The sequence below is a fragment of the Dermochelys coriacea genome, chromosome 1, assembly GCF_009764565.3.
Source record: "Dermochelys coriacea isolate rDerCor1 chromosome 1, rDerCor1.pri.v4, whole genome shotgun sequence".
Lineage (NCBI taxonomy): Eukaryota > Metazoa > Chordata > Testudines > Dermochelyidae > Dermochelys > Dermochelys coriacea.
The window spans coordinates 15,576,029-15,595,019 of NC_050068.2; the positions used below are offsets into that span (position 1 = coordinate 15,576,029).

At 45.7% G+C, this 18,991-nt stretch overlaps 1 protein-coding gene across 1 annotated transcript in view; it reads right to left on the reverse strand.

Moving 5' to 3' along the window:
* The window catches only part of GAB2 (GRB2 associated binding protein 2), a 195,815-nt gene that overhangs the window by 135,537 nt on the left and 41,287 nt on the right, over positions 1-18,991 (reverse strand). The window lies entirely within an intron of this gene.

Consider the following 18,991-nt stretch of genomic DNA (forward strand, 5'->3'; position numbering starts at 1 on the left):
GCTTACCTCATTAAATGGCTTTGATTCAACAATTGCCAGTGTACGTTGCATTCTCAGGATGGCACTTGAGCAAAACAACTACACCCATATATGTGGTTTTAGGAAAGCATGAATCAGTAATCCTAAGGACACTGAAGAAAAGTAGACTTGACTTTATAAATTACGAGGACAAGTTGAAGAGGAAGATACTGCAACTCAGCTCTTTACTGCAGTGGGTGTATCGGCAAGTGGTGTTGCAGCATAGAGAGGATAAAGGACTTACTACCAGAGCCAGCTAAGGGACACCAGCTTTAATCCAAGTGGTAGAGTCATGTATGTTCAGAGCTGAAGGCCCAGTGTCCAGTCCTAATAGGTGTATGAGATGATCTAGCAATGGGAGGTGTCTATAGTGCAGGGCTTTGCTACGCCATCTGCAGTCCCAGAAAACTAACTGATCTCATGCTCTCTGACTGCCGAAGAGCGGCACCCCCCCGACACTCATTTCAACCCATACTTGACCACCTCCCCTACTAATAGTATTGCTTTTGCCTGCTTGGGAGGCAGGGGGCAGTAACGAAGGCAAAACCTCTTACCCCTGTGAGTGTGGACCTAGGAAGACCATGCAGCAGCATAAAAGCAGGGCCTTGTTCCCCCTTATACCCACGCACGGGCATCCAGTTCAGGCTACAAATGGGCCCCTAATGACTTGCCTGCAATTTGTCTCTTTGGGTCTCTAGTCCCAAGAGGCTAACACACTGACGCTGGTTCTTTCCATGTGCCCAGTGTTGCACAGCCATGGAAGAAGCCATTGATGGTCTGTTTTCCTCCCTCTCCTTATTTTGCCCCTTTCTTCTGGAACCTCAGGGTGGAAAATGAAAATAAACAAAAAAACCCCAAAACACCCAAATGAACCTTTGCAGCAGTTGCTACTAGAGAAACAGCTTCAGCTTTTGCCCCGTGTTACATTACTGTGGGGCCTTTCATTTCTGCCAACCCCCAGAATCAACACCAGGTTAGTAAGAGTGAAAGTGGCTGTTCCAGCAAGACACAGAGTCTGCCACAAAGTGTTTGGAATGAACAGCGGGGGGTAGGTGGGAGTAGGGTTGTCAACTTTCTAACTGCACAAAACCAAACACCCTAGCCCCGTCCCTTCCCTTCGGCCCTGACCCCATCCTACCCCTTCCCAAGGACCCTGCTCACTACATTCCCCCTCCCTCAGTCACTCGCTCTCTCCTCCCCTCACTCACTTTCACTGGGCTGGGGCAGGGGGCTGGGGTGCGGGAAGGGGAGAGGACTGTAACTACGGATGCTGGCTCTGGGGTAGAGCCAGAAATGAGGGGTTCAGGATGCGGGAGGGAGCTCGAGGCTGGGGCAGGGAGTTGGGGTGTGGGAGGGGACGAGGGCTCCAGCTGGGGGTGCAGGCTGTGGGGTGGGGCAAGGGATGAGAGGTTTGGGGCGGAGGAGGGGGCTCCAGGCTGGGGTGTGGGGCTGTGGAATTCAGAATGTGGGAGGGGGCTGCGGGTTGAGGTGCAGGAGGGGGTTGGGATGCAGGAGGGGATACGGGCTCTGGGCTGAGGGTGCGGTCTCTGCGGTGGGGCCAGGGATGAGAGTTTCAGGGTGGAGGAGGGGGCTCTGGGCTGGGGTGGGGGTTAGGGTGCAGGTGGGGTGAATGCTCTGGCTGGGTGTACAGGCTCTGAGGTGGAGCCGGGGATGAGTGCTTTGTGGTGCAGGAGGAGGCTCCAGGCTGGGGACTGGGGCTCGGGCTTACCTTAGGTGGTTCCCAATCAGCAGTGCAGTAGGGCTAAGGCAGGCTCCCTACCTGCACTGCGCTCCGGACGCTGCTCTTGCCCACAGGCACCCGCCCCCCCCCCCGCCAGCTCCCATTGGCTGCAGTTCCCAGCCAGTGGGAGTGCGGAGCTGGTGCTCTGAGCGAGGGCAGCGCACAGAGCCCCATGGTCCCCCCGCCTAGGAGCCAGACCTGCTGGCTGCTTCCGGGGCACAGCGCAGAGTCAGGACAGGAAGGGACTAGCCTGCCTTAGCCCCGCAGCACTACCAACCAGACTTTTAACAGCCCGAGCCATCAGGGTACCTTTTTGACCAGGTGTTCCAGGCAAAAACTGGACACCTGGGAACCCTAAGTGGGAGCCTGGGCTGGGCTCTGAGAGTGAGGGCTCAATTCTGGTCTCCCTTACCTCAGTTATACATGGCCAGGACTCTGATCTGCACCAGCTAATGGCAGTAAACCTGCCCTTGTACTCTACCCCTCCCCCGATATTTCTCGCAGTAGCTCCAGTATTATGGTCATTGCACTTAAGTCATAGGAGTTTTGCTTGGGCGTCTCTGGGTCCTGCTCCCAGCTACCCTGGGAGCACAATATCCACAATAACGCCATTGTATTCTGCCTTTATGCTGGTGTAAGTAAGAGGAGAATCAGCTCCATGGTCTTTATTTGCACCCTCCCTGCATGGTTCTGAAAGGAACCTGTGGCTTTCTGAGTCCTATCACTTGGCAGATTCCCCCCTCCTCCCTTTCCAGGGACAGCCAGATACAATCACCCAGTGGGGGAGGAGGAAGGATGTTATGTTTTGGATCTACCTATAATGCGAGGAGGAGAGGGGGTCTGGAAGGGGAGCACCCTCAGGAACTGACCCTGATCCATTCCTTGTCAAGTCAGACAGCCCCACAGCCAGAGCTGTCTACATCCAGCTGCCTATTTATTTTGGGGAAGAGCTTCCCGACTCTGTTGCCCTTTTAGTGCGGCAGGAAATCTTTTCTTGGACATTTAAAAAAAAAAAACAACCCCCCACACCACCCACAACTCTCATTTCCTGGAGCCTTCCTCTCTGTATTGTGTCTTCTGATGGATCCAGTCAGCAGGTTTCACTCTGTCTCTCTTTATACAGAGACAGAGCTTGCTGCTGCTCCTAACTGACCACAACACGGAGTTTGCGTGCATGTATGTGTGCGTGTAGGTCAGTCTCATCACAAGTTCCGGAGCAGAATACAAATATCCTTTTTGTATCCCCTCACCCACCCCGCTTGCCCCAGCAGATGCTGTGAACATTGCCGAGCCAGAGAACAGGCAGATCTAGAAGCAATGCAGCATTAGTTCTTTTGTTCATTGTCAGCTTGACGAAACCATTCCCTTCCCACTGCACAGGCCATGTCATTGCATCAGCCAAGCACTCCCCTCCACCCCCCCATCTTTGTGGCAAATGCAGCGATGTGGGACTGTGGGGCTCTTTTAAAAGTAAAGTGGGGCCCTAGCCTTCCTGCAGGGTGCTGTCTGCGTTAGCTCTAGGTGGTGCTGTTACAGAGCGAGTCTCACACACTGTGCTCTCTCTTCTGGACACTTTTGATATTTGAATTTGCTGCCACCGGAAAACTCACTCAAAGTCATCCAGACTGAGAAGCCAGGCCTGCTCTTGCTCTGTGGAGATAACCTAACAGCCTTCTGTACTGGGTTCAAGTTTCAGGTCCTCATCTTCCACCCCACTGCAATACTTCTGCCAGCCTCTACCTCCTTTTGTGTGAGCAAAACAGACCTTTGCTTGCATTGGCAGTCACACAGGTATTATAGTATATTGGCTAGTTTGAGCCATGATTTTTCTCTTGCTAGTGTCCCCTTTTAACAAGCAGGGTACCTAAAGACACCTGACACAATGTACATGTAAGGAGTTTCTTTAAACTTGGCTTGACCATTGAAATCAGAAGTCTTTCCATTGACTGCAGTGGGCTTCGGATCAGCCCTTTACTGCACAACTGGAGAACACATGGTCTCCTCCCTCTGGCCAATACACATGCTCCAGCCCTCCGGCAGGAAACATAACATTTTCTTTCTATATGAAGGCAAGTGATCCAGTGACTGGGAGCCAAGAGGAAGCGTTTCCTCTTCCTGTCAGGATGTTTGCCCTTATAGCTGCTCTCTTTGACTGGCTTGTCAGAAGCAATGGCCAACACGGCGATGTTCCTCCCAGGCCTTTGCAACAGCATGTATAGAGACCCTCCTGTTAGCACTGCACTTCTGCAAGGAGTCTAAACGGCTCTAAATCAATAGTGTGAATTATTTGACCCCTGGAGACCTCAGGATCAAACAGAGCCAAACCCAGGGACAGGAATTGAGTAACTGAAGGGAGACTGTAAACAACTAAGCCTGATCCTCTGAGTAATGGGGCAGATGTTCCCTTATTAACCATAATTACTGATCCTGAAGTGAGATCCACATGGGTGGAGCTGTACAGCTATGTGGTGTCCCCGAGACTCGCTGAAATCAGCAGGTCTCAGCATGGGTCCCATTGCAGGATCCGGGTCAAAGTTAACCACAGAGCAGAAACACAAAATCTGTTTTTTCCCCCTTTTTTTAATATTCTTTGCACTGAATTGAGTAGGGTCCCACAGTGGCAACCCTTAAGAACAGAGCTCTCTGTTTTAAGCATGGGACTGGGAGTTGGGAGCCTGGGGTTCATTCCCAGCTCTGCTACAGACCCCTTTGTGACCTTGGGCAAATCATTTAACCTCAAACTTTGCAGATGCAACTCTCTCTTTTTTAAAGTTTGTACCTTTACTGACCCTCTTGTCTCTTTAAGTTCTGCAGCCTTGTATGATAGATGTTCCTCCGAGTGGCATAAAGAACTTCTCAAAGTGAATATTTACAGGCTAGACAGGAGCCATTTGAGTCCTGTTTCCTCTGCAGTCCATTATGAAAGAGTTGAATATCTATTTTACAAATGAGTTAGGTGTTAACTGAAAAGAGCCCTGAGTGGCTGGGGAAACAGAATCTGTGAATATAAATATTACTTATAGCACCCAAGAATACAGTGTGTGGGGGGAAAAAGAAAGAAATTACACTTTGGATGATAACGTTTGGTTTTCTGTCCATCTAAAGTTTAGGGATTATTATAACTTTACATTTATTTAGCACCTTTCATTGTGAAGAATAACAAAGCTTTGCAACTATCTTCAGAGACCTCTTCACTAAGTGTTGAAATGCTGCCATTTCTTGGGTGGAACACATCAGCTGTTTAACAGGGCACAGTAACAGTGAACCATTTAGGATAAGAAGTGAAGAACACTAGTCTGAACGAAACCACATGACAGAATTGCCTATGCTGAAATTTGGTCAGGATCCCAGATTTAATAGCCCATGTGAAAAGTAACACTGGGATCTGTGTAATGATCTGGAGTGGTTTTACCCATTCCTGAAAGAACAGCACCTCCACCAGTACGTTGACCAAGAACACCACGCTGGGCATTGGCTCGGTAGGAGTACCGCCTGCTGGATACCCCCTGTGCATCCTGCAGTGCCTTTTCCTTACAAGGCTTAATAACATGGAACAGCCTATGTCACACCCTTTAAAGCTGAGTTTGGGACCTTATAAATAGGTCCCTATCAAATTCACTGTCCATTTTGGTAAATTTCATGGTCATTTTTAAAATCCATGGTTTCAGAGATTTAAATCTTACGTTTCATGGTGTTGTCAAGCATGGCTATGTATTAAAAAAAAATATAAACATGTAAAGCCCTTAAGGTAGCGTTTCTCAAACTGGGGGTCCCAACCCAAAAGGAGGTCACAAGGCTATTATTGGAGGATTGTGGGTTTTTTTTTTGTTTTTGTTTTTTTTGCGATATTATCACCCTTACTTCTGTGCTGCCTTCAGAGCTGGGTGGCCAGACAGTAGCAGCTTCTGACTGGGAGCCCAGTTCTGAAGGCAGTGCTGCTGCCAGCAGCAGCAGCAGCACAGAATTAAGGGTAGAAATACAGTAGCCCCCCCCATAGCCAGGTTTCACAGGGGAGACCAGATTTCATGGTCTGTGACACATTTTTCATGGCTGTGAATTTGGTAGGGCCCTATTTATAAGAGCTTGAGCCTTTTCATTATACTTTGCAGCATGTTGGAGTAAAGTAACTTTAGAGCCCCAAATCTTGTGTGTTCTCATCTTATTACCAGAACTGTTCTTAAGTGAGAGGGAGTTAGTATTGAGTATGGAAGTATCCAGGACTTTGAGTGTGATAGTAAGGAGTGAAGGAATACACTCAAACCTCATATGTGAGTTGAAGGTAAAAATGGAGGAGATGAGTCTGCAAAAGGAAGGAATCCATGGGGTAAAATTACAAGTATGTTCAGTCTGCCATGCTGCTGGGCTTTGGGGGAACCCTGGCACTGGTAGTGGAGAGGGTGTTCTAATTGCATTACTAAATAATTAGCTTAATTAATTAGGTTTGCAGCAGATGAAAGGAAAATGCCAAGGTGTTGCTGGGAATTGCCTGGGAAAAAAAAGCTCTTGTATAAGGAACCTGGAAAGAGAATCTCAGTAGAAAATTGCTGCCACAAAATCGGTATGAACATGTATTTGTAAATGCCCTGATGTACTTTGCTCTCAGGGGTGAGGGTGCATATTTAATTATATGGTAAATATAGCGAGAGATGCGCGAAGGGGAGTCAGGCAGCGGTGCTTGGTGCTGTCCATAACAGAATATAGACCTGATTGTGCATTGTAAAAGTCTGAGGGCTTTTCTGCTCTTGAAATATGGATATTAGATGGATGGGATCTGATTTACTGTAGAAAATTCTTTCCTGGGTATCTGGCTGGTGAATCTTGCCCATGTGCTCAGGGTTTAGCTGATTGCCATATTTGGGGTCGGGAAGGAATTTTCCTCCAGGGCAGATTGGAGAGGCCCTGGAGGTTTTTTTGCCTTCCTCTGTAGCATGGGGCATGGTTGACTGGAGGGAGGCTTCTCTGCTCCTTGAAGTTTTGAACCATGATTTAAGGACTTCAATAGCTCAGACATGGGTGAGGTTTTTCATAGGAGTGGGTGGGTGACATTCTGTGGCCTGCGCTGTGCAGGAGGTCGGACTAGATGATCAGAATGGTCCCTTCTGACCTTAGTATCTATGAATCTATGGATGCTGAACAAGTAGCCCTACTGGAAATTTCAGTGGGTTGTACCGTATTAGAAATAACTCATTGACTGGTCTCTGTTCATTTATACCAGTCTCTAATTGGTTTCTACTGGTCTCTGTTAAAGGTCTCTGTTAATAATAAGTAGTCCCTGGAAACAGTAGACCAGTGGTTTTTGTATTGGTGACCCCTTTCACACAGCAAGCCTCTGAGCGTGACCCTCCTTATAAATTAAAAATTGGGGGAAGGTAATTTAATGGGGGCTCAGGGCTATCAGCCTCACAAAGCTGACACCTTGCGGTCCCCATGTAACCACCTTGTGACCCCCTGAGGGGTCACAACCCCCAGTTTGAGAACCCCTGCACTAGACCGTTATGTTTTTTCAAAACCCTAGTTGCCAGATAGAACCAGGAGAAGTCAGATTAAAAATAATTTTCAACTAGGATTTCCAGTAGGGAGTATTTATTCAAGCATTTAAAATTCTGCCAGTGAAAACATTGGCCATCAGACACAGCAATCCATCTGGGCTTCAGTCCCAGAGCTGCCACCAGATGCTGTACACCTAGATTCCCTGGGGTGCAGTTTTGATGGCTATTCTCCATGGACTTCCAGCCATTTCCCGCTAGACTTTATAATAACCAAAAGAAAAGAAACCCAGTGGATCCAATTCTGATCTCATATCAGTGTAACTCTGATGACTTCAGTGGAGTTACACCGGTGTAAAATGAGGTAAGCGGATCAAGCCCGACAAGTGAGCTACCAGGTCTCTGTATAGTTCTGCAAAGGGGGAAGTTCTGGTACTGGGGTGGGTCAGAAAGTACATACGGTACGTCTACACTGAAAATGCTACAGCAGCACAGCTGCAACGTTGAATATGCGCTACTGTAGTGCTTCAGAGTAGACATTTAGTGCAGTGATGGGCGGGGTTTTCCTGTCACTGTAGGTAATCCACCTCCCTGAGAGGGGGTAGCTAGGTTGAATTCTTCTGTTGACCTAGTGCTGTCTACACCAGGGTTTAGGTCATCTTACCTACACTGCTCAGAGGTGTGGATTTTTCACATCCCAGGAGACATAGCTAGGCTGATGTCACTTTTCAGAGTAGACCAGCCCATAGCGTATGAACTGGCCAACCCAGAAATGGGAGTATGAATTATTAACCCTTAGAGTGCTGACTAGATTCCAGATGGGTGGCACCCTGGGAACCTGCCATTTTATAGGTTTGGCCAGTGGGAGTAAGGACAATAGTCTTGGGACAGAGGGAAAGTTTCCCCAAACAGGGAGGTGGGCTGAGATTCATGTTCATAACAGGTCCTTCCCTGCTCAGCCTTCCTCATGCTAGGAACCTGCCCAGGTGCCCAGCATATGGTCTCTCGGAACCCACCTCCTGGCAGCTGGCTCAGCCGTTGACAAGTCTGTTTAAGTCTGTTTGCACAGCAAACTCTTTGGGGCAGGGTCTGGCCTCTTAGGGTAGAATCATGGAGTCAGAGGATTGAAGGCCAGAAGGGTCCACCAGACCTAGTCTGACCTTCTGTAGGTTCAGCCCCTAACACACTGGGGCCCTGATCTAGGTGGGGGCCTCTAAGTGTTACTGAATACAAACATTTAATAAAAAGTATGCTGAAGCAGCACTCATTTCCAGTCACTCGTTACGCTAAGGCTGGCTGCGTGGCAGTCATCCCAGTAAAATGGTCTCCCCGGGTTAACTACATGCTGTGTAAAGTGGGAAAGTGCAGCAGAATTACTCGGGGCCTTCACTCTCTTCCTCTCCTCTCTGAAAAGCAAAAAGAGCTGAGATCGGCGGGACAGCACAGAAGATAGACTTGATCCTGCACAGCATTCTTATTTCATTTCCCCTTCAGCACGCCCACCCTTCCCCGCCCCCATCCTGGCTCTTCTGCATGGCCGGAGACAGATCCATTAGGCAGTATGGTTTGATGGATTAATATGAGCGACGAGATGAAGCGGCTGCCTGCAGGCAGGGCCTGGCTGCCTAGATTCTGAATGAAGAAGGGAAGGGCTGACTCGCTCATGGAATGGATGCAAAGTGGCAGTGGTTAGACTCTGCCCAGAAAGCTAAGCAGAGCTTTGCTGTGCTGCACAGAGATATTCCCATTGGGCTGTGGCTGACTGTGCCACATGCAGGGCACGGGAGTGTGGCAACCTGTTTTAGAGATTCTTCCATGGGAAGACTCCAGTGAGAGAAAAAAATGTTTTAGACACGTACAGGTTCAAAAGCTGTTCCACTGGGTGACTGCATTCCTGGGCAGGTGGGGGCAGGTGCATTCCGGGGAGGGGAGGGTAAATGAAAGGCAACGGAGCACTGGAGATTTGCAATCTAAAGAAAGAAAATCTCACTCCCTCACTCCCCATACATCCTTAGCCTTCTGTATTCTCTGTCAGCCTCTGGAAGCACACACACAAACAAATGACATAAGCGTTACATTGTTAGCATTTCTCTTGCAGTAAATGTAAAGGGGAGGGTTTGTGACAACTTTTGACTTGGGGTTGGCCAACATGAAAAGGCTGAGAAATACCTGCTCTATCACCCTTACGGCACTAACACGCCCTGGCCCCAACAGCCCAGAGCACTTCCAGCACGCCCCACCTCTCTGCCATCAGACCTGACTCCCTGCTCTTGCACATTACCAGCTCCACATGGGTGCTGCCACGCCCCCGGCTTCAGCTCCTTACACCTCTCTGGGAGAAGCGGGCACCTCAGGAGTGAAGGCTGGGAGTAGAACTGGTTGAAATTTGGAATTTCCGTCCCAAGGGATATTCTGATGTTTCAAAATTTGGTTTCATAGAGTCATACATTTTAAGGCCAGAAGGGACCACTGCGATCACCTAGTCTGGCCTCCTGCATAACACAGGCCAGAGGATTTCCCTGAAACAATTCCTGTTAGAACTAGAGCAAAGCTTTTAGAAATCGAATCAGGGTGAAAAGTTGCTTTGACTTTTATTATATATCATAATTCATAATATACCAAGTCAAAACGATGAAGTCGAAACAAAACTTCCAGTCCAGTGAAAACTTCGACAAAATGGTTTCAGTGAACCGGCATCTTCCAGTGGAAAACTGTACCACTGGAAAATTTCTGACCAGCTCCTAGCTGAGAAATAAAGAGATTTCCCACAAGGGCAGTGTGGGCTAGGTCAGGACTGGCTCTGCACAATAGCTAGAACTACACTTTCCCTGCACAGTGCCTGCCTCCAAAGCCTGGAAAGGGATTGGCTATGTGGTGGGGAGGGAAATCATTGCCCTGCTTTTATCTCTGAAATGCAGCCACCTCTTCCCACCATTGCTAGCTCCTGCACAACTCCACTATAGCAGCAACAGCGCTGGAGTAGACAGGGCTCCAGGAGGCCACAAGTATTTAAAGCACCATGACACCTGTGCCTGCTGAGGGAAGGAGTAAATGAAATGGCGTGAAGTTTACTTGTGGCCCTAGGAGGCCCATCTACACTAGTGCTGTTGCAACTACAAGTGGAGCTGCAGAAGCATTAGCAATGGTGAGAAATATTTGCTGAAAAATCCAAGTCTAGACCCCTCTGAAGAGTGTTTGATACTGTTAAAAGTACTTTGCACATGTTAAATTACAACCCCAAGCATGAGTCTGGCCCTGAAAAAAATCATGACATTGGCTTAAAAAATATCACAAGGTTTTTTGTTTTTTTTTAATTAAAAAATCTTGTATTTTGGGTCTTTTTATGTCTTCTGGCACTGGAGCCTTAAGAACTCATGCTTTCAAGCTTTTCTCTGCAACCATCAGGGCTAGAAACTACCTTTTATTTATAAATGAAAGCTGAGATTCTCACATAATCACATGATGCCAGGAACTGGAGCTTTAAGAAAAAAAATCCACCAAGTATCATGCAAATTGGCAACACTGTTAAACCTTCAGTACCCTTTGCTGCCACATCCCACTCCAGAGGTGGCTGCATTTCAGCAAGAGGGTTTTTTTTTGTCAAGTGTGTTGGGGTAAAAGGTCCATAAAGATGAAAATATTATCATTAATGTCAATTTGTCTTGTAAGTTGGGAACTTGGAATTCTGAAAACACACCGTTTGCCTTGCAAGTCCATCCAATCAAATATCGGCAGCACTCATTTATCCCCCTGCCATGCCCCTCTCTCTCCCAGCAGACCCCAATACTGCACTGTTATACATAGAGTTGTGGAATGGGAAGAAATCCTTTCATTTCCCTGTGTCAATCAGCTGACATCCTCAAGACAGTCAGCGTATACTTCGATCTTGCTTTGTTTCCAGGACGAGCAGTAAGCCTATATGTTTTAAAATCCCACTTGTGACTTAAACCACAACTGACTTTATTAAAAACCTTTGAGGACTTTTATTGATGGTTATCATTTTGGGTAAAATGACTCTTGCAGAGCTCTGGATATACTTTACTTTTAAGGCTGTTGTTGAGAACACAGACAAACAAACCCAAAGCAACGTTGCAACACTTGAGGGAATTTTGCTGCTCTAAATGAACTGGACAACGCATGGTCCTTCACAGACAGCAGCTACTTGCAAATTAAACTGTCACCAACATAAATATTTTGCTGCCCTAAGCAACCACCTGCCCACCCTATCAGACGCAACCAGCCCTGCAGACACAACAGTTCGGATAAAGGTCAAATTCTGCTCTGCTACACTGGCATAAGTGGCAATAACTCTATTGACCGCAGTGGAGTCACTCAAGATTTATAGGTGAGCCCAGAAGTGCTAGACAGATTCAGTGCAGCATCCAACACAGACCAAGCTGTGGACCTGATCATGGGAGGAGCTGAGCACTGTCAAGCATTGTTGATTACAATGGAAAATGCAGAAACTCAGCTTCTCTCAATGCCCAAATAATACAATACCTGAACTGCAGATCTATACCTAAGTGTTCTCCACTACATCAGGCTGTTTGTCACTTTCAGTATTATTTTCCACTGAATGCATCCGATGAAGTGAGCTGTAGCTCACGAAAGCTTATGCTCAAATAAATTTTTTAGTCTGTAAGGTGCCACAAGTACTCCTTTTCTTTTTGCGAATACAGACTAACACGGCTGCTACTCTGAAACCTAGTATTATAACTGACTCACATGGGCCAACAACATCACTCAGAGCACAGGACAAGGAAACATGGGTAAACAGAGGGGGGAAATGTTTATGAATATTTTGGCAGATTAGCAATCACGGGGAAGAGGCTTCCTGCTTTTCCCAGTCAAGGTTTCCTAAAAGACTGATGTTTATTTGCATCACATCACTGCTGCCTGGCATTAGCACAAGGGCTAGGTAATTACCACAAAGCCATGCTAGGGGTGCCAGTGTTAGGATGTTTGGGGTCTAAACGTGTCTTTATTGCTGGTCTCTTTCTCCTTTCACTGCTTCCTCACTGTTCACCAGGTGTGCTGAGGACTGGTAAACAGAACAATGCTTAACACACCCTCACTAAAGGGGCAGGCTTATGGGAACATTCTCCAGAGCCATGGAGCAGAGAACATTTAGAAAACTGTGCAATGTTTTGCATACAGAAATGGAGCAAAGCTTTGCATCTGGCCCTTATTTCTAGGCTGCACCAGCCCAAACACCTGGAATCAAATCTCCCATACTTAGACAAAGATCAGGTCTGGACCCATCTGTTTTAAAAATGTCTTTATACACACAGCTTGGAGCTACCAGATTAAGAGAGGATAAAAAAAAAGGTGATTGGGGAAAGATTTATCCCTCAGAAATGCCTCAGATGGTTATGTGGTGCTAATGATAAGATAATAAAGAAATATTTTGAAACCTGACACAATAACATGCCAGCTGCGATTGCAATTTAGTACGTATTATCAGGTTTTTCATTGCTTTTTGCTCAGTACAATGGATTCCTAGTTTGCATTTATTACTGCCATTACATGTTCGATTTTAATAGAGGGGGTTCTTGCAGCTGTCACGATAGGCTTAAAATATATTCTTTATGTCAAATTGCACAGCAGACATTTCCTCCTTGAGGCACTGACAGGTCACCTCCCAAAACCAATTAGCTAATTGCCTAATATTACTCCCAAGGAGCAAGAGAAATGACTGACTTGTGAATGAACTCTGTCCATAGAAAATGCATGCTCTCTCTCTCTTTTTTTAAAGCCCTAATTTAATCTGTATAACTACTTCCAACAAATGAAGCAGTGTGCCTGCCATTTTATGGCACATTGAATCTTTGTCAGTGTATTTTATTTATTTTATTTTATTTTTTTTAAGATAAAGAGGAACAAAAATTAAGCATTTGCACTTCCTAACAAGGATAGGCAATTATCGTAGCTAGAGGGGAAAGGTGAGAGGTTATTATTTATTGTTAGGTCACTCTAGGTTTCTATTCCCAGCTCTGCCATTATTTCATTGTGGGCTTGAAGCAGCTAAATGCCAAGGCCCCGATTCATAAAGCACTTGCTTACGTCCATCCCGTGGAGCACTAAGTAAAATGGCATCTCACTCAACAGAACTGCTCCTGTTGTGAACGCTGAGTCAGACTTGCAGACTTTAGTGGTCACAGTAAGGGTTTTTATTTCTGTTAGCCCTGCAGAGCCAATACAGTGAGAAGAGAGAAGGAACTGATTCTATCCTGCATATTCAGTGTAAGTTATGTGGGCTCCTGAAGGTCTTTTTCATGCACAGTCTTGCCATCTAACCCTAGGAAATGGTGGGAACAGTGTGCAGGGATATGTATGCAGATATAGGATGGGATATGGTAAAATGGACAGAAAAGCCCATTTTATTTGATGGTGTCAGGGTAATAGGAGATGTATGGTTCCTGACGATTCAGTTGCAGAGGAAAATAAACAAGACATTGAGCCTTTCTGGTGCAGCTCCACTGATTTCTTAGGCTGTTCCACCAGCGAATGAGTTTGTTACCTCGTGCTTCTGTCTGCTCTCGATGTCGGAGGGGACGTCGTACGAAGGGAGAGCTACACGTCTGAGAGCAAGTCGCTTTGTCAGCGCCATCACCCAGTCTCACTCAAGAGCCGGAGGCAGGAGTCATGCCCTGAGGCCATGCCTGCTTCTCTCCCATCACCTGGCTTTGCCCCACTCACTTGCAACAAACCCCCTTCATTCAAACAGAGCCTGGGTCGCTCAGATGAAAGCCACTGAAATGAGTAACAGCAAACAGGCAAGAATGCACCAGGGGACTAGTCCTCGACACTGCGATTTGCTTTAAATAACATTCCTAGTGCCTGGATACCATAGTGATGGACACCCTATCAATACTCCAAACACCAACAGAGGGGTGTAGCAGACAGGGCTCCAAACAGAGCCTGTATGTCTGGGTTTAGTCCCAGCTGCCACTGCCTCATTATGTGACCCTGGACAGAACACAGACTTCTCCAAGTCTGAGTTTCCCTATCATGAAAAACCTCCAGCTCCAGTGGACAGACCATACCCCTCTCCATCACTACCTGCATCTACCTGAGACAGGGGTGCAATTTGGCAGCTACTATCACGACTGAGCAGTCCTCTTCAGGATCCTCTCTGCTCACCCTGCATGGGGAGAGGGATAGAAAAGGTACCCTAAACCTAGGCTGTCTCATACACTCCTGGCTGAATTACCGCATCCAGTGGGATCTCTCTGCCTGTGGTCAAAGCTATAAAAAGACAGTGACTTTTGCTACGTGGAATGTTCCCTGATGGATAACAAAGATAATGTACGACCGGAGAGAAGAACTGCTATCGTGGCCAGGGAACTTGCGAGATATAACATGGACATCGCTACCCCGAGTGAGACAAGGTGTCCAGATGAAGGTCAACTGAGAGAAGAAGGTGGAGGCTACACCTTTTTCTGGAAAGGAAAATCTGCAGAAGAACTGATGTGGACATCACAAGCTGGGAAGAGCAAGCCACTAACCAACCCCAGTGACGCCATATCCTCCATCAGGCAGTGGTCCGATTCAAGGAGAAGTGCCTTGTCCTTGAAGCTGAAAAGAGAGAAAGGTGGAAGGAAAAAAAAAAATGTTTCTCCCAGCAGGCTCCCTCAGACTCCAATAGGTTTTGGATCAGGCCATAAGAGAGGTGTGTCCGTAAGCCCCCATGTATCTACGTCCTACATGCAATGATGTTTGCACAAAATATGCCTTGCAAGGTACGTGAAAACTCATAGCACTTGGGTCATTACTTTCTTTGTTCACCGTATACTTGAAGTTCTGAATTCCCTCTCTTTAATGTTACTAGAACATGTTTAAGACCAGACAGCCTAGCCTAGGTAAAGATAATCGGTCTGTCCTAGACAAAGGAATGTGGGTTTACCTCAATGTATATATTAGCCCAGAAACCCTCTTTCCCCCCCATGACACAGCACCACCCAGTGGCCATAAAAAAGCCCTTGGATGGTAGCCAGTTGGCTGACAGTGGGTAGTTGGGTATTAGCCCAGGTTCCTAAGGGTTAAGTGTATTAATAAAAGGAACCTGCTTTGACACAACAATATCAATGTCTCCTTTTTTCTTTGGAAAATGCAAAGTCACAATTTAGCAGGAGTCCAGGAGAGAGGTTGCTTAGGAACTAAATTACTTCTCATTCTTAGACAGTGATTATAGCTGGTATGGGAGTGTGGTATGGTATGGTATGGTATGGTATGGCATGGTATAGTATGGGAGCATTAGACAGGAATCCAAGGTTTTGAAAGACTAGCTGTGTTATGTTAGATGTAGGTACCTGGCTATGGCATCATTGGAAATAGATTTTTCTGGTTCTGCACTGCTTTAGTCTTTAGAGGGGAAGCCCAAGTATATAATCCTTCCTTGAAGAAAAATGTATTGAAAAGTAAACTCGGGGAAAAATACAGGCAAGAAAATATTTAAGGGTGTCTCAGGGTAGTAAAGGAGATCAGATGCCTTTTTCACAGCTTCAGGGTTAAACTCATCAAATTTGGGGTGAGGAAGGAAACTTTATAACGCTAAATTGCACTTATAAGGTACCTTTCAACCCAGGATCTCAAAATACTTTATGAACATAAATGACAAGATGTGTGAGAAGTTGATAATACTGCATTATTATTAAAGTTGGTCACAGAATGGTTTTTTCTCCTGTGAAAAATTTCAGTGAAGAATGGAAAAAGTTTTTGTTTTTATCAAATTTTTCTTTCGAAGGTTTTTGATTTTGTAAAACACAGAAATCCAGAATTTTGGCATCCAAAACAAGTAAAATTTCAGCCAAGAGCCAAAAACAATTTAAAGCGGGACAATTCCTGAAGAAATTTCTCTTTTGCTATACAAGCCATGTTTCATTAAAAATATTAACCAACTCTAATTATGATCCATATTTTAGAGATAGGGAAACTGAGACATAAATTGATTACATGACTTATGCAAGGACACACAATGGGTGAGTGGCAGAGTAAGGCACAAAAGTCTGGATTCCCATCCCCTTGCCATAACCACTAGACTGCAGTCTGCCCAGAGTATATTGGGAGGGACTTGCATGGGCCAGGTCTGAAGCACTGAACAGGTAACATCTGTTAGGATAAGATTGGGATAGTCCATGTTCTCCATTCCCTGTGAGCATGTGGAGGGTGGATAAAGATGAGTAGCTCTCAGCTTGTCTTGTTCCATCTTCTTCTCTCTTTCTTTTGGAGCAGTAACTTGCTAGCGTGAACAGTCTAGAGAAATAAGCAAAGGACCAGAAAATGAAGTTTTTCTCCTTTTCATTTTGTTGTGTTGTTGTTTCTGTGACATGCACAGAAAAGGTTCTGTGTGCAAGAGCCCGGTAGTTCAGTGGGAGAGCTTAGCACCAACAGTGAAAAGACCTGGGGTAGAATCCTGGCCCCCCGGAAGTCACTGGGGACAGGATTTCACACTTGGACTCTATCTCCATGGACAGCTCCCCAGAGCTGCATGGACTGGGTCAGCAGCAGCATTCGCTGTTCACTGGGAACCCTTTAAGTTGTGGCTGGGATATTTATTTCTTCCTAAACATTTCTAGACAGGGAGGTGCCCTGATGCGGCTGCTGTCATGGCGCTGGAAAACCAGATGGAGAGCATGGAAAAGGCCGGATAAATAAGAACTTCTGCACAAACCCTCCCTCTCCACTCTACATCTTCAAATCTTCCAGCAGAGAGGTCAGTATGGAAAACATTCATCTCCGCTCACAAAACCGACCGTGGAACAAGTGGCAACATTTCTCTCCCACCACATCTAACTGGTAGAGAGAGAAAAGAGGGACCTGAATAGCTCCCAAGAGATAAAGTCTCCTGTGTGATCAGCACATCAGCCTCTCACAGATGCTGCATATTCCACACATGGGCTGCCCAAAGAAACTCTTTTGAGCTTAGTCACACCAGGAGATATTTATGAGTCATCAGCTTTGTAGCAGTGAAGTAACTGATATCTATCTGTAGAGTAAGCCTAGCTTTTATCTTCCCACTATGTGTATCACAGACTCTTGGCGAAAGACCTGTTAGAACATAGGAGCCATGCCCCTGACATGGCAGGATTAAATGGCTAAAGTGTTCAGATTTTCATCACTTTCCTTGGTCCCTTCCACATTCTGATCAATCAGGAAATTCTTCTTGATATTCTGCCAAATTTTTCCCCACTCGAAAGGCCATGCCATTAAAATCAGACATCCCTCGTTTCTATATTTCAGAAGCTGTGAGCAGAGCTATGGCCAACTCTCCACCTTTAAAATGAGGAAAATAGCACTTTCCTGCCTCATAGCAGAGTTGTGAGGATAAATCCATTAAAAGATTGCAAAGCACTTGGAGCTCTAAAGATAGAAAGTGCAATATAAGAGCTAGGTATTATTATTATAACAAACACCAAGGCTGGAGAAGAAACATTTAGGGTGACACAAGGGGGTACACCTCGTTGTAATGGGGTGCGATTCTGGGAAGGAAAATCTACAGTGACAACAGGGAAAAATCTTCCTAACTGGTATGGGTGAGATTTTAAATTCAGCCTCCTAACTCCCTGAAGCTATTTGAAAATCCATTCCTAGATCTGTTAGACTGGTAAAATCCCATTACTCAAGACATTTAAATCAGACGGGACAAAGAACTAGAAAATATACTGACTCTATAGCACAGAGCAATCCTACATGGGCTGAGGATGTGCTGGATGGCACTCTAATAGATCCTTTTCACCTCCAGCTTCTGGGACCAACATCCCACATATCAGGCTTTTTACTCTCTTAAGTGAGATCAAAGTCCCCCCCCCAAAAAAAAACAAACAAAAACCAACCAACCAAACAAAAAATATCCAGCTAAGAATTAGCTCTCAGACTTAGTCAAACCAGCTTCTAATGTTGCCATTAATTAATGTAGAACCCAGTTCTGCATTTCATACTCAGTCAAAGCTCCCGATTGATTTCAATGGGAGTTCTGGCCTGAATAAGAACTGGAGGATTTGGTCCTCACGGAACGCGTCTCTCATTTCCATATATAAATGTTAACTGAGCCATTCTTTTGTAACAAAAAATCTTATAAAACTTGTTCTACAACTTAAAACAGAGATAAGCTTAGTATTTTAAACAAATGCACAATCATTAACTGGTCTATGGAAGTCCCTACTGACAAACTTCGCAACCAGTCACGTTCTTTCACTTGATGATATTAATCATATTGTGTTTGAGGCTTCTCTACTTTTCCTCATTCTCTTCTGTCTTTTCAGTTGCTAGTATCAGTTCCAGTCTTTCATCTCATGTGTAGATCCAAACATCTGGTTTGCTGACATGTAGATGTGCAAACTTATTTATTCGTTGCCCTATCGAAACTGTACACAATACTAAGCTTTTCTCTTTCTTCTTCCCGTCTGTTTTGTTTTATTTTCATTTCCATAATTTTTTTTTGGGGGGGGGGAGAGGTACAAATAGCAAGTGTCCATCAAACACCTTCTTAGGAAAAAACAGGTCACAATGGGCAGGCAAAAATGCTCAGTTTCTATACTTACTCTTGAGCCACAACCTATGAGAACAGCTTTCAGCTATGGGGAAGAATAAACTAAGAAAGGTGATTAAACCCCAAATTGAAATAGAGAGACTTTTCTATACTTAGACTGTAGCTCTTTGGGACAGAGACTGTCTTTTTGTTCTATGTTCATACAGCATCCTAGCACAGCAGGGTCCTGGTTCATGACTGGGGCTCTTAGTAGCT